This window comes from Anas platyrhynchos, chromosome 7 (genome assembly GCF_047663525.1).
Source record: "Anas platyrhynchos isolate ZD024472 breed Pekin duck chromosome 7, IASCAAS_PekinDuck_T2T, whole genome shotgun sequence".
Taxonomy (NCBI): domain Eukaryota; kingdom Metazoa; phylum Chordata; class Aves; order Anseriformes; family Anatidae; genus Anas; species Anas platyrhynchos.
In genome coordinates, this window is record NC_092593.1 from 28,154,250 (window position 1) to 28,169,914 (window position 15,665).

At 46.0% G+C, this 15,665-nt stretch overlaps 1 protein-coding gene across 2 annotated transcripts in view; it reads left to right on the forward strand.

The window, feature by feature from the left end:
• The window catches only part of ALS2 (alsin Rho guanine nucleotide exchange factor ALS2), a 216,680-nt gene that overhangs the window by 83,316 nt on the left and 117,699 nt on the right, over positions 1-15,665 (forward strand). For both annotated transcript variants that reach the window (XM_072041083.1, XM_072041084.1), the window contains exon 4: positions 15,210-15,451. The gene's annotated coding sequence lies outside the window, so the exon portion shown is untranslated. The remainder of the gene's footprint in view (positions 1-15,209; positions 15,452-15,665) is intronic.

A 15,665-nucleotide genomic window follows, 5' to 3' on the forward strand; every position in this document is an offset into this window, starting at 1 on the left:
GGGGAGCCATACAGCACCCAAGCTCAGGTTTTAACGCTGTATTTCTCATTTGCTTTGTTCGCACAAGTGGAACTGAACTCAGTTTGCTTTGGGACTCCTGCAGTACCTTGTTGTTAGCATGAGATGATTTTCTTTTGACAACTCTGATTTGCTGACCTGATACCTAGCCCTAAAAGCATGTTCTGGTCAGCTGCTACATGTGTACAGTAAAGCTATGGTTTTAGTGACCAACTCATTCATGTTTATTCTGTGTTTTTCAAGAGGAAGGAAACCACGGCACAATATGCTGGAGTATCCACCAGCCATCGTAAAAAACAGGAGTGTTTTAAAATTACAAGGACACAAGACATTTCTGAAAGCATAAATACTGTAGGACTCCAAGATGTTCAAAATCTGTGCTGCTCAAGATTTTTTTACGAATGGGTTTGATGGGTTTGCCTGGAGTGGAAGTTACAACTCACAGAAAAAAAAAATCAGATTCTGAAGAAAATGTGCAGCAGTGCCAGGTTACTGCTTTCTTCCCAAGGTGAGCTAGGAACCTTGTAACCGTGCGGTGTCTGGCCGCACGCGCTGGTGCGTGCCTGAGGAGCAAGCATCATGGCAAGACCTGCGGTGTGCCAAGTGGTGCTCGGAGCATGGTTGGTAGCACTCTCCTGCTTGCCCCTGCGCCCCAGGCCTCTGCTGCCGTAGGCACAGCGTTTTGCCTGGGGAAAACTGAAATTCCAGCTGCTGAGTGCTATCAAAGTACAGTTGCAGAAGCAGAGACGTTAGTGCTGGTGTCTTTGCCAAGCTCCTACCAGGTTATTTTTTGTGAAGCCTGTTGTGGGACTGTGTAACGCAGGAAGAGGAGGGCTGAGATGAAAACGAGTTTCTGGGCAAAGCAGATGAGTCCTGCAGCATTTCAGAGTTGTCCCACATGGTGCATTGGTGGCGGAATACAAATCCTCGAGACTTCTTGTGGATGCTGATAGCATTTTGTTAAGGTTGGGGATCTGTGGTCATTTGCGTGGTGCTTCAAATGGGAATTTGAAGGAGAGCCCCATCTCTGAGTGGCACAGTCAGCGTAGTGCCCGTGGCTCCTGGGTAGGGAGGCAACAGGCCTCTGAAACGTGGTGGTGTTACTGTTGTCTGTAGGAGTTGCTGTTGGGATATTATGCAGATACCGTGAGTTTGGGCTCTCTGAAAAAAACTGAGCAGCTGCCTAACATCTAGTCCCCAGCTTTCAAGTTTCTGAAAGCTGAGTTTTGTTTGATGGATTGTTTTTAAAGTAGGGCTGGTTCCCCCTTTAAGATTCTGGGTACAAACCACGAGGGACAGGGGAGTGTGGTGGGGTCCCAGGCTGCTTCTGAGCTTCTTCAGAGGCACCGAGCCACCCCGGGGAAGCTGCTCATGAGCTGGGACTGAAGGTGGGCAGCTGGGAACCGGCACAAGTGGTATTTTGGTAGATGGATTCCCTGGGGTCAAAGGGCTTGTTTCTTAGCAGGGTCAGCTGAAAACAAAATCCCAGGACCGGTATGAGGGTTATATGAAACTTCGTTATTGCTTTTGTTCATCTTTAAAAGTATTGATTTGCTTACGAATACCTTTTAAACTATACTCTTATCAAAATCACTTCTGAAAATAATTGTTCATGGAAATTTTAAAAGAAATTTTAATTTATTGGTGGCATTTAGGGCAGTCACCTTTTCAAACATGGTAAAAACCAGTACTTGAGGTGGGAGCTCCTGAGAAAGCATTGCATGTGTGTGGGGATGACCCAAAATGTAAATAATCCCAACATTTTCTTCTGAAAATACTTGAGAAAAGGATTTTTCAGGAGTACATGACATTCTTTTCCTATTCAGGATCATACAGTTAAAAGAAAAATCAGGTCCATTTTTAATGCAAAAATTCCAAGTGTTTATAAACAGAAGCAAAAACAAAAGCTGGGTAAACCCAAATTGTATAGCCAGTGAGCACAGGCACCCCCTGGACTCCAGGAGGAATTAGTCTCTTGCATAATCAAGCCTGGGGAGCTCATTTTGTCACGCTCAAAGGGCCACAGTGGTGCAACAGTAGGGGTGGAGGGATCAGCAAGCACCAACAATGAATTCCCTTCATTTTTCCAATTTAAGGCCTGAGCAGAGGAAATGCAAAGCTTTTCTTTTTCTCTCTCTCTTTTTTTTTTTTTTTTTTTTTTCCCAAGGGTAGATGAAAAGAGTGAGGCAGTAAAGGAGCCAGGTTGACACCTGTATCTGTGACAGCTCAGGCAAGGGAAATAGTGGGAAGGAATCTGCTGGCAGCAATTTGAAACTGTACCCCTTCCTGCCTTGGACGCTTTGACGGATGGCGCAGCTTTGTGCAGCCATATGGTCGAACATCTTGAAGGGCCAGTGCAGAGGTGCTGGTGCCAGCGCTGGGAAGGGGAACCAAGTCATTAGCGGCAAGCAGGTCTCCGAGGGAGAGGAGCCGTTAATTCATAACCTTCCCTCAAGGCTCGCTGGCCTCTTGGCGCAGCGGGGGGAAGGCGAGGTGCGGCGGCACCGGGGAGCTGTGCAGTTACAAGGACGGGCTTCGTGCTTGGGGCACAGCGTGTCCTGTGCGGGGAGCGTGCCCTGCAGTAATGTGGGGGAGACCAAAGAACACCCTCGTCAGCATTTCCCTCTTTACTCACCTCCCTCCCTCTTTCTATTCATCCCAAAATAACGTTTGGCTTCGTTACAAACCGTCCCATCGGTTTCTCCCTGCGGAGGAGCAGCACCGGCAGGACACGGCTCACGCAGGCAGCGCTGGAGCCAAGGAGAGCAGAGCTCCCCAGCCTGGGCCCCTGCCCGCACTGCTGCCGAGTAATGGAAAGCATAAAGCAGCACCAGGGCCAGCAAGATAAGAGCTGTAATGACCGCTACGGGTTCCCGCTTTCCCTTTTATTGCTTGGTACGTTCCATTTGTCTCCAGCAGCGGAGAGTTGCTGTGTGAGTGGCTGTGCTGGTTGCACTGGGCTGAGCTCCCTACATGGTTATGTGGATGGACTCCAGGGACAGAGCTACACTTCCCCTTAATAAGCTCCTCGCACCACATTAAAGATAAAAGGGGAAGGGAAATATTTATATTCTGACAAAGCAGCTCTTCCCTTCAGGCTCTTGTTTTATTTATTAGCTTGCTCTGTCCCTCTTCTGCAGTTTTTTCTCAGTTTCAATGCCTGTGCTCTCTTTTTCTCCTTTATTCACTAATTTCGTCCCTGGGAGACGGTGACAGTGAAACTTAAGAATTGCTGTCCAAGACATCAGATTCAAATTGTGTAATTCCCAGCTGATAACTACAGCTCTCCCCCATCTGTGTTTTTAGCACAGAGTAGTGATTTATAGTGCTTGAACAATTGAATATATTACATCTGGCTCACTCCAATTGCTTTTAGATGAAAACTGTAGAAATGGGGTGAGTTGGATTTTTGATGGTTGTTGTTTGTTTGTTTTTTATACATTGCAACACAGCTGCTGAATATCCTCCCTTGTTTGTGTAGGCAATGGAAACCACTATCATTCTTCTCTGTAGAAGCCCTTACCGAGGCATGACACAGCTACACTGAGACCTTTCTAACCTCATTCATCAAACACTTCCTTCCCTCTGAGGCCTTATCCCTGGGGACTATTCATTTCCTTCAACTAATACGCCACGTGAAAGGAATCTTGGGTAGATTCTTGTGTCTGCGTCTAGCTCCGAATTTGTATGAAGGTTCAAGAAAACATAAAGAATGACACTAATACATGCAATGTATAGTATTCCCTATACATGCTTGCTTTTGCTGCTTCTCATACATTGCAGAAAACTGTGTGCTAGCTTCAAGTGTCAGGGGACACCAGTGCCTGTGTTACAATTATTTTTAGAGCTGTATTGTCTCGCTGCAATCAAGTAGCTCTCCTGAGCATGAAGCATCCAAATGAGAGAGTCGGTGCCCAGAAGCGTCACCTCACTGACATTGTCACGTCACTGCCCGTTGTCATAGAATTGCAGAGCATCTGCTAAGGACAGCCTGTGCACCACTGTGTTTAAGGATGTTTGCTGCGAACTGCTGAATGAATCCTTCGCAGCTGGCTAGGGGAGCGGGCTCGTTTTTACCATTCACAGTCCCAAACAAAAAAGTGCCAGGGCTCTGTTTCCAGACTGATCAGGAAGGCAAAGGAATTTGTTAATTGATTTTTCTCTCTCCCATATCAATTAATGAAGCCCATCAAGGGAGATGTGTGCTCTTCTCTCTTAGTTAATTAATCCTTTTCCTTTATCTTCGCAAATAACAGCAATAAAGCAATTAGCAAAGGATTTACAGGGTGTGGAGCAGTGAGAGATTCCTCTGGCCCCTCTGCAGCTCAAGCTGTTCAGTGTGGCTGCAATTCAGGCTCTGTCTAAGGGGATTTGTGTCCCCCACCCTCTGCGGTGTGGCTGCTGAAAGCCTGGCCTCCTCAAGATGTGAAATCCCAGATTGCTTTCCCCTAAGGGAAAGTTAACAACTTCGGTGCCAGTCCTCAGCAGAGGCCGGGCTGGGACAGCAGTGCCAGCGTTCAAAAGTGATGGGCGCTGCGACACCACCACCCCTGTGGCCACGGAGCCTGTGGCTCCCAGGAGGCTGCAGTGGGGCAGGGGTGCTCGGCCACCCCAGCCCCTTGCTCCTTAGAGAAGGGCAGCCCTTCCTGTCACAGCACATACAAGAAGCCCTCAGAAAATGAACCTACCTAAGCCGTGATGCTGCAGGATGGGAGCAACAGGAGGAGGGAGCTGACTTCTCTGCTCTGTGACAGTGAGGTGTTCAATGGGTTTTGGTGTTTTGCCCAGGTGTTTGGGCTCACCTGAACAGCAGACCCCAAACTGCCCGACACAGCTGCCCTGACGGTGGATGCCCTTTGCAGAAGTGGCTGCAACTGCACGGCATGGGGGAGAGCACTGGCAGACAGCAGTGCCTCTGTACAGGGTGTTCATGCCTGCGATGGGGCGTCTGGCCCTGTCCTTGGCTGCTCACGTCAGCTTCTGCCAGCGGCTCTCCTGGCTGGTTCCCTTCTGACTCACCTTTTTGTACCTGCCCACACTTTTCTTCTCTCTTGGTGTGCAGGTGAGTCCTGTCACTTTGTCCATGGCAGGAGTGCTGGGTGGAGAACAGCAAGAAATGGGCAGCATTCAGCATCTGGCAAGGAAAGGGGCATTTCTGATTCTTTCTATTTTGAAATGTTTGTATGATGGGCGAGTAAGCTAAGTCGAGGCTCAAAGATTACAAGCATTAGACAGGTTTGAGAAACGAGCTTATCATTGCTTTTGCTTGTGCACATGATTGGTGTGAGCCGATTCTGCCCGCTTCCCTGCACGCCTCTACACAGGGCTTGGCGTGGAGGGTGTAAAAGTTCACCTTGTACCAGGGAGCACAGCGTGCTTGGCTGGTTTGGGTCATTTCATGGTTCCACACAGTAATTTCTTGTCATTTGTCCTTAAATGTTATTACCAAAGAGTAAGTTCATTGATAATAACCCATTTAAGGAAAGCTTTGCAGACTGTTTCTCTTTGCCTACTACTTAAGCAATTTGCCAGCACATGAGAGCGAGCAGCAGATCCTGAGGCACTCCAGCAAGAAGCATCCGTGTGTTCAGCGCGTGCTCAGCCTCCTCCCTCCTGCCCACAGCTCCCCCTCTGCTTTCTCATTAGCAGCAGCAGTGTGTTGCTGGAAGGCCCATCTCCACCCTTTTTCTGGAGGCTCAAAGAGCTGGAAATGAAAATCTCCCTGTTTTGTGCTCCAAGCTATGAAAAGTGGGTTCCCCAGATGGCTTGGTGGCCTGGGAAAGGCGGCAGAGTAGCAGAGAGTAGAGTGGGTCAGAGAAGTTTGTCCCAGCAAAGAGATGAGGCAGGGCTGGCACATACTTGGTTGCCCCTCAGGCTCCCGTTACCACCCCAGCTGGCCTAGTTAGCTCTGTGCTGGTTTTGGCTGCCCCGCAGGCTTTGTGAACTGCCCAGAATCAGGGAGGGGAAGAGCTGGAGATATCTAGGAAGCATTTTCTGCTCTTAGAGCACTGGGCTGCTTCATCACTCCAAATTCCCATCTCTAACACAAGCTCCACAGGAAAACTTCCTGATAGAGTGCACTTTATTTTAACTACGTGTCCGCTAAATGTATCTGACTCGCGTTGATCCTTCTGTTACTGGGAGGAAGCGCCTTGGTTTTTTTCTTTGTCTACCTTGTAGCTCGCTCACCTCTGCCATGCCTATCTCCATTTTGAAATGTAAACTTGGTGTGCCACTATCGAGTGACAGTGAAGAGATGTGGATGTTCTGTGTGACAGAGTGTATATAGCAGATGCATATTTGTCCTGAAGGCGACTTGCAATGTTTCATCCCAAGGGAAAGAAGAATGACCTTTAGTCTGTCTGGATATTTTACAGTCTGTCCTTCCTTTTCTGTTTCCTGTGAGGTTAAAGACCTGCTGGTGATGATTAAAAGTGCTGCAGTTCCTTCTCTCTCTAAATAGTTTTTTGAGTTCTTTCAGAAGCAAGGAAGAGGCTAGAAAGGTTTAGCTGCATCTTCCTTTTCACCCTGATGTCCACCAAAAGTCAGATTCTGCCACATTTGACTTTCTAGTGAAAGGAAAACTTAATAACCTTTCCTTTCTGTTCCTATCCAGCAGCTGAACACCCCCACCCCTCTCAGACACATTCACAGGATATTTTTTCTCTCTTCATACCAACAGCTCAGTTGCATGGTGCCAGTGTGGGATCTCTAGACTGTGACTTCTAACCCTGCTGGGTCCGTGTTTTGTAGCTTTGGAGCTGATTGGAGCCAGGTTCAGAAATACCTTGCTAATTACAGCAGCAATGGTGGTTGGGGTTCATATCAAATCTTTTTCCTCGGGCTCTTTTTTCTAGTCCATAGCTGCCATACTTCTTTCTGGAGAACTGTGGGCAGAAATGTTTGCCAAAATATTGTGGAGAAAAAAACATAGCAAGGTGATGCTGGAAGATCATCTGTGCATTGTACAGATGGTCTGCACGTGCACCACAAACCTAGTGCTTTGGGAAATGTTGAATTTACTCTGCCCTGGCTTCACAGCTGATTCCAACATGCACCACCAGCCCCTTTGACACTTCACAGAAGTGTTGGACTCAGATGGCAGCTGATCAGTACAGTGCTATAGAAATGTCTGGGGATTCTGGACGTGGAGTAGCCTGGGGGTTGCTGCCACACAGGGCTTCCAGCTGAGCCATTGGACTCCCAGAAATCCCCCACAAAGGTAAAGAAACTCCTGCGATTATCCCTTCCTCCCAGACAAGATCTGTGGGCAGAAGAGGGCATAGCCAATTAAACCCAGATGTGTTAGCCATGCTCTAATCCATCTGCTGGATGTCTGCAAGATGTGGAGAGATCAGGCAGAATGTGAATGGTGTGGCATCTAAAACCACGCGTTGCTGTCAGTAATGTTAACATATTGAGGCAGCCTTTTGTTCCCAGTGTTTCTCAAAAGTAATTAGTATGAAGTTCTCCACAGGATCAACATTTGAAGTACTCGTTTCACTCCACATAGTCTCCTTTCCCAATTTCTAATCTTCTCTTAATTCACCATGTGTGCTTAGTGGCAAATCTGTGCGTAGAAATTTGATGTCTTTGCGTTCAATTCTACCTCTATATCTGGGATGATCTGAATTCTCTCACTGAACACGGCCCATGCCATGTAGCCAGGAGATCGGATGAGGCCAACCATCCTGCTCTCAGACTTTTCCGTACAAGAAGGATGTAAAAAAAGCTGTTGTCTGTCCTGGCCTCCCAGCTAGGGCTCGCAGCCATTCGGTTGGAAGGCACCAAAGGAAGGAGATCTGCTTGAGCTATGGAACAGCTGCTGACATTGCAAATGGAGCAAACCAAGAAAATCAGTGGTTTCAGCTCCCTCTCCACCTGCACCTAGCCTGCGGGCCCTGTATGGCAATTAGTCTGCCTGGAGGTGGGTGCCTTGCTACAGGCTCCCCAAAGCCCTAGCTGCTATCTAGGAAGGGTAGTGCCCTTCCCAGGACCAGAATGCCCTGCCAGAGGTTTGTGTCCCCCCATGTAAGCTGCACCATTACAAGCCCACCCAAATTTAACAAACTACCAGGAGACGTGCCAAAGAAGAATTCCCAGTTTTAAATGGTTGTGGAAGTCACTACTCTGCCACGTTAGAAATGCAGACTGCAGTTGGGGCTTTGTGTACACACGGTGACTCGGATGAACACCTATGGATCTGTCAGCCAGGCCAGGGCTGTGGCTGCTGCCTGGAGCTGGGGTGAGGAGAGCTGGGGAGCCCTGGCTGCCACCCTGATGGGGTGCTGCAAAGGGGCCTCTCACCCGGACCCCTCCTGGGGTGGCGGGCAGCACAGCCCAGAGGCACACAGTGCCTTGGTCTCTCAAAGACAGGCAAAAAGCATATTTCAAGACTCAGATTAGTCATCAGCCAGGCTGGAAAAAGCATCTTGTCTTCCCTGTTTCACTTACTCTCCCTGCACTGCTGTCTTTGGATTTAAATATTACTTTCTGGGGAATTTTTGGCTGGCCTCATTTTGTACCTGCCTCATTCACCCACCCTCTGCTTTGCTTCCCTGGCAGATGGCTCCTCTCAGCTCATGAACCTGCTGCTTAGTAATTACATTAAGGCAATGGAAATGGGGCCTTTCATTTCTCAATTTTTCCTCCCTGTAAGCAGGGTGGAGGTAACTGGGGACTGGAAGTGATGGAGCAGCAGCTCACTGCAGATGCCCTACAGTAGCCAACGTGTGTAGTCAGATCCCCACACTCTTATCAAAGTACATGGAACTGGAACAAGGCAAGACCTGCATCATTGTGTAAAATCGGTATTCAGAATGTACCCACTTTAATTACCTTACATGGGGAGCACAGTTCCTGGTGTAAAAGTTTCATTTTGTCTCCAGAAGTCCATTTTCACATGGTCTTGCTGGTCCTGGGGTGAGCCTACTACATGCAAAGCGCCTGCTGCCCTTGTTAAAATCACCTGGACGTACAGCTTTTCTGTGCTAAATGGGAGGCCCTTTAGTATCAAGACATTAATATATGAGTCTCACTTCATTTACGTAACTTTATATAGCTTAATAGGGTCATGTCCTGAAACTGCCAGGAAAAGCAGGATTCCCTTTTCTCCTTCAAGTAATTTACTTTTAACGGGATTCGTACCTGGTTGCCATTCTGTTGCCCTGTGTCACTGAAATGAATCTGCTGAAATCTTGAATATAAACCTGTGTGTGTCTCCATCTGTGGTATGTAACATCCCAGCCTCCTGAGAGCAGCCTGCTAGGGAAGATACCACGTAATGGTGCAGTAAATATAGGTCATCTTCAGTAGAATTCAGCTTTTAGCAAGGGGAAAAATCTTATACATGAGAGGAAAGAAAATTCCAAGTGTGAGCATCAGCTCTGTTCTTATGATGTGACCATATGCTTGAGCTGTATAAGCATACAATATAGCAAGTGTATGATGAAAAGCGATGTATTAGCTGAAGAAATATTTGCAGTATTTTCTATTGATGTCTGAAGCTGTCTGAATCTTTCAGGATGTCTTTCTTATCCCTTATATGTAATAGCAGTTGAAAAACGTTCTCTGCCTTCTAGAAAAATAGTCTGTTTGTGATGCAGAGGCTTTTACTTTTAATCTGTAAGCTCTGACATTGACAAGTGACTTTAAGTCTAGGGTGTGAAAGGGAGAGGAAAAACAACTTCTTCATCTGAGTATGGACTTGAATGAACTCGATCAGGTGTCTGAATTACTTCTGATGCCTCAACACCAGCGCCCATCAAAGAGCTCTCCATGGGTGATTTTGAAATGAACTTTTGAAAGCACTTTGAATTTTACATTTTCTTTCTTACTCTGTGGCAAGACAATAATGTTCGACCATCAAACAGAGAACACACAGGGAAGCTGTAATTTTAATAACAATATTCAGGATAAGCTAAACATAAAAAGCCACGAAGAATGCATTAGCCATTGTCATAATATGACCAGAACCTTGTGGCTTTGTTTAAGTGAAAACTTTTGTATCGCATCTGTTCTTTGTTCAATCCATAGCTTGGAAATTAATCTCTAATGAGTGCCTAATCTGCTGCACTGTTCCCTGTGACTTGGCATAAACACTGATTTATTTAGTATAGTTTGGCTGTAATCATTTGCTCTGAGCTGGAATCACAGCTCTGCAGCTCTTCATTAGGGAATAATAAACACTTGGCATATTTTGAGTCAGTTAGACAGTGTCTAAAGCAATTTTTGCGACGTGGGTGGATTGGTAGATTGAAGCTACTTGGTGCTGAGACCCCTACACATGCACTGCTGACGGTCTGGGAGTTTAACTTTGGACTAGATGCTCACATGAATGGCTTATTCCCCCAAAGATGCGTTTTGAAGCTGCCCAAAGGAGCAGGCATTGACTCAGACCAGTTACAGAGTGGAGCTCATTAGCCTGTTATCCACAGCAGTTCTGGCTTAGCATCCAGGAGGAATCAAGCTGGTGCACACCAAAACCACTCTGCAAAGCAAACCAGTTCCTACTAAGTGTGGGTACTCAGGAAATTTGTATTTGCTTCAAGCCTTTACTACTGCTCTGGACCACAACCCTGATGTAGAAACACCCACTGGAATGCAAATAAAATAAAGAAATAGATTTTTCCCTGTATCCATTACCTAAATGTAAAAGCTGTTTTGGTTAGTTGATTGTTTATTTATTATTATTACTACTATCTTTTTTCCTTTTTTTTTTTTTTTTTTTTAATGTACTGTTACAGGTTTTATGTTTCTGAAACCAGTTTCTTTAGTGACAGGATTTGCCATTCAGTGCTGAAAAAGAATATCTGTGTATTTTCATAGCCAGATTCACAAAAACGCTTGAGGGCTAATTTTTAATGAGTCAGCATTTCTAGCTAGATCCAGATACTCAACTGTTCTGATTTTACCTAGAGAGCCCTTTACCCGCTGTGCTGAGCTCTCACCTTCCTGCAGCTCACTGAGGTTCCATACCTGCATGTGGCTTCACAACGACCTTTGTCCGGCCACAAATCCCATGTAAAGACATGTATCTGTGCGTGTGTGTGCATTTCTGGTGTTACTAAGAGCTCATATTTCCACTACAGTAGGCTTTGCATCAGATTCTGATGCCTTGGTTCGAGTGCCTGCTGGATTTACCAGTTTGCTTAGGTCAGCCTTGGCTTAGTTAACCTAATCTCTCTTCCTGGACCATCATCTGTCAGGATGGGTTTGGTATCCTGCCTCAAGGTGTATTGTCTATGATTACAAAAACAGTCCTGAACAATGGCTATTATCTTTGGTCTTGTCTTTTGAGTCACTTCAGTTCTTTATTGGTGAAAATTCATGCAGAATGCCACAGCTATTTTACGCATGGAAGGAGTCTTCCACGGCAGCACCCCATTTCCCAAGAAAAGCCAGGTACTCACAGGCAGCCGGAGTGTGTGACAGATGATGGTGTGCCTGGGAATTCATTTCAGGTTTCTAGGGCTTCTTTTCTGAACAAGCACGAGGACTGAACCTTTTTCCTGAGACAACTTTTGTGCGTGGTCACCAAAATCAGGTTGTTTCCCTTTGCATCCTTTCCCATCAGAGGGAGTTTTCTTTTGTCCCTGAGAAATGTGGAAAATAAAAGCTGCAGCTCTTATTGCAGGCACCTCTGGCAGAAGTTAGCCTCCCCTCCCTGAACTCAGGCATTTAGTTCTGTCTGTCTCATTTTTAGTAATGCACACTTCCTGTTTCTTCAAGCTCAGCTCATACATCTGATTTTATCAGCTGTTCTCCTAATTGTACTGTCTTCAGAGATGTTACTATAAGGTGAGATCTCTTCCCAGGACTTTTTGTACTGGCCTGAAGTTGTCAGGGCAAGATCTTTACTTCCCCAAGAAAAGGGGGAAATCCTGTGACTTTTTTTTTTTTTTTCTTTAATAACAACCAGATACTTTATAAACTTGGTGTGTTCGTGATGGATGCTGATGCACAGGCACTACTGAGCAGTTTCTTTTGTTCAGGCAAGCAGCTGGCTCACTGTTACACCTGAAGAGGTAATTAGAAAGATAAGTTGGAACACTAATTTGCAACATTCAGGCCTTCCCTGGGAAGGTATTGCCATGACAAAAGGAAATAAAGGAACTTGCAGTCAAGAACAGGGGCACTGTCCACCATTTTTCACTCTTACTGGCAGCTCTAGGTAACCTTTAACCTCTTCCCACCAGCCTCCTCAAAGAGGCTACAAGATGCAGGAGAGTAAAGGCAAAGGCTCCAGTCTCCTCACACACAAGGCCCCGTGCATTTGTACTTAGAACAAATGTCTTTTATTCCAGTTCCCTCAGGCTCTTGTTTCTCCCAGGTACTCCAGCAGGCAAAAAGTAGAAGCAAAAAACCTCAACATACCACACATGCAAGGGTAAGTTGCTTTATAACAAATTTATTAGACACATTTGAAATCAGTTTTAGTTTGATAGATTTCTAGCAGTTTGTTTTGCTGTTACTGCTGTGGACAGAACAGTGAGTAACTCTGAATCCGCTTCCCCCAGAGGAGTGACTGAACTGTGCAGCGCTGGCTGTGAGTGCAGATGCAGCTTGCAGGGAGAAGTACCGCTCAGTGATACCCGCACACAAGTAGCCGTGACGAGTTGCACACTCAGCTTCAGAGGCTGCTGCTGCTGCAGTCTTACCCTGTCAGGACGTGGGACTCTTCTGCCACTTACTGCATTTCGGTGATCAAAAAAGCTTGCCTCATGCACTCCAAGACCCCATACCGCTTATTTCAGTGAGCAGAAGACTAGGACTTAGAAAAGGAAGCTCTATCAGTAACCTGGAATCAATTGGTATAAAATTTCTCCCTATTTGGATCTTTTTTCTTGGGAGAAATATTATCAGTAGCCGTGTGTTAATTGGCAGGAAATTGCTTGCCCTGGGCTGCCTTAGCAGAGGCCTCCCCCTGCTCTCTCCTTTCACTGAACTCCCCTCTCTACTGTACCGCACTCGACATTTGACAGTGCTGAAGGCAGAGATGAATTCCATGAAAAGTAAAAACACAACTTTCCGCTCCATCGCAAGGAGCCAGATGACGGATACTATTTTCAAAGACTTCTTTGTCCATAAGATGGCGTTTGAATTAGGAACTTGTTTGGCCAGATTCTCTTGTTACAATTTACTGATTCATTGGGTGGAGAATGGGAGGGCAGAATGACAGAGCCAGACAGCTTCAATTAATGATTTTTAAAAAAGATTTCATTCAAGTACAAATGCATCTTATAATACATCCAGAATTAGACAGCAGGAAGAATTACAAATTTTAACCTACTTGTGCCTTTAAATGATCTGCTGTGGGGTAGTAAGCTGTTTTATCAGTATTTTTCAGAAAAAAGCTGCAGCACATGAAATCTGTGGTGATTTTCTTAGGAAACAGAGATGGCGGAGAAAGGTTTGTTTGTTTGTTTGTTTGTTTGTTTTTGAGAAGTCTCCAAATCTCTCCTGATTGCTAAATGATACCATAACAAAAGTGAAGTATCAGGATTAGTAACATGGAAATGAACTCATGTTTCAGCAATAGAAGAAGCAAAGCGAGGATCAGATTCAGGTCTCACACCTGTCTGCACAGATGTAGTTCTTCTGACTTCAGTGAAGTTTTATCTCTGCATCACATCAGTGTGGATAAATCTGGAATTAGATCCAAGGAGACACTTACGTGTTATGCCCCAGTCTTCTGTTTTCTGCAGCCTGACCCAAGCCCGTTTGGCAGCAGTTCCCACCTGCACTGGGAGGTAACCCAGGACCTGACAGTGCCAGCGCAGCCCCTCGTCTTCCTCTGCACTTCTTCAGCCAGCCCTGAGCGGTTTGCACCCTGCCTTTCTCTTGTCCTGGCTTCCTTCTCTGGGATGCTGAACAGTGGTGATTTTTACAACTTCTACTTTAATTTGTAAAGTTCCTTGGAAATCTCCCAGGGTGTCTAATCTTACTGTTGGGGGAAGGGGAAGGGTCTGGACTGGTCTTGTGTGACCTCACCCATTTAATTTGTCTGTCATTACTTCATGGGTATAGGTTACCAGGAATGTAATTCTCATCTTTCTTGCTCACAAAAAGGGTAGTAGTCTTAAGTTTTCATTCATTTCTTTGGTTGACAAAAGAAAAATTAATGTATTTGGGAGGCCTTTTCTCTTTGAATCTTTATTCCTCTGTACACACACACGCGCGTTCATTAGGAACATCAGGCACATGCAAACATTTTTTTCTAGAATTTAAGTAGCAAGAAATACTGAACCCAAAAGACTACGTTAGTGATACAAATGGTATAAACTTTTTATGAAGTCCATTTTCACATCACAGGTTTCTTCAGATAATTTTTCAACTTTCAAGTTCCTTTTTTTTTTCTTTCCTTTTTGCCCCTCTCAAGACAGCATTCAGAGTGGGTATTTGAGTGCAGGGAAGGGAGACTGCTGAATGAACTTTAGTCAATTTAATAAAACTAGAACAAATCAATAAGCCACCCAGGCTTCTAATGCTCTCAGTATTCCCACTGACGGTTCCACAACATCAAACAGTATGGAAAATATTTTCAAGGTAAGTCTACTGTATTCTGAAACAGGTCCCTAAAGGCAGAGAGATGGAGGTTTTCTTGGCCTACCTGTTTAAAATGGGTCATGCTCTGCATTCACAATCGGCTCGGAGTCAGGCATACTTCTTCAAAGCCAGAGCTCCAGTGAAGCCTGCTCTGTGTGGGCTGGGAGCATGCCACAGCCTAGGTGAGGGAGGTGGCACGAGGGGCACATAACCCTCCTCTGTTCGGCCATATTCAGAAAGCCTCAGCTTTCCCTTAGCCTTGGCTAAGGCAGCAAGACCACCTACTCATATCTCCGTGCAATGTCTGCTCATGCTTCAGGCCATCCTGAAGCCAAACCTTAACCTCGCCTCTCTGGTTTCAGCAGTCCCAGCTTTGTGGTCTAGCTATGATACACAGCTATGAGCAATTTTTAGGAGACAGCCAAACTGAGCAGCATCTGCAGAGCTGCCGTGTAAGCACCTAACCACGAACCTTTCTGCAAGAGGCAGTGCCTCCACCCTGACACACTGCTGGAGTGGTAGGGAGTCACCCCGTCATCTGCTTTATGTGCACTACTACAGCAGTTTTGTTACCCTAGCAGTGGAAGTGAATCTTCTCCCAGTAGTAGATGTCCTGTGCCGAAGTAACATGTTTCTGTTTGCAGGGAGCAGGCACTATGCAAGCGAAACTACTTCAGTCGGTACAGGAGCATGGTTCTGCCAGCACAGTTTGTTCCACTCACCACAGAAGATGTCAAATGGTAATTCTTCTGGGTGTCCCCTCAGCTACTTTGCTCCTACCTTGCTGTTAGAGAGTCATGAGTGCTCACATCAGTTTGGTGCTCCATGTATGTTGGAGAGGTCTCTCAGTTCCTCCCTGAATGCACTGCTGGTGTCAGAGATAGAGGTGAGTAATGCAGCTCTTAGCAGCCCTCTCTCTCATCTCTAAGGCGTTACTAAATAACAGGTGATTTTGCCAAATGAGCTGGTGTATTTTCCCAGTGATTGCACAGAATTTAAGGAGCCCTTTGCTCATCCTCACAGGAGAGGTTTTGGACCCTTAAGTGTAATTTCCAGAAATGGCTCCTGTTTCTGGGACCTTTGAGCTTGGATGCCTGTTG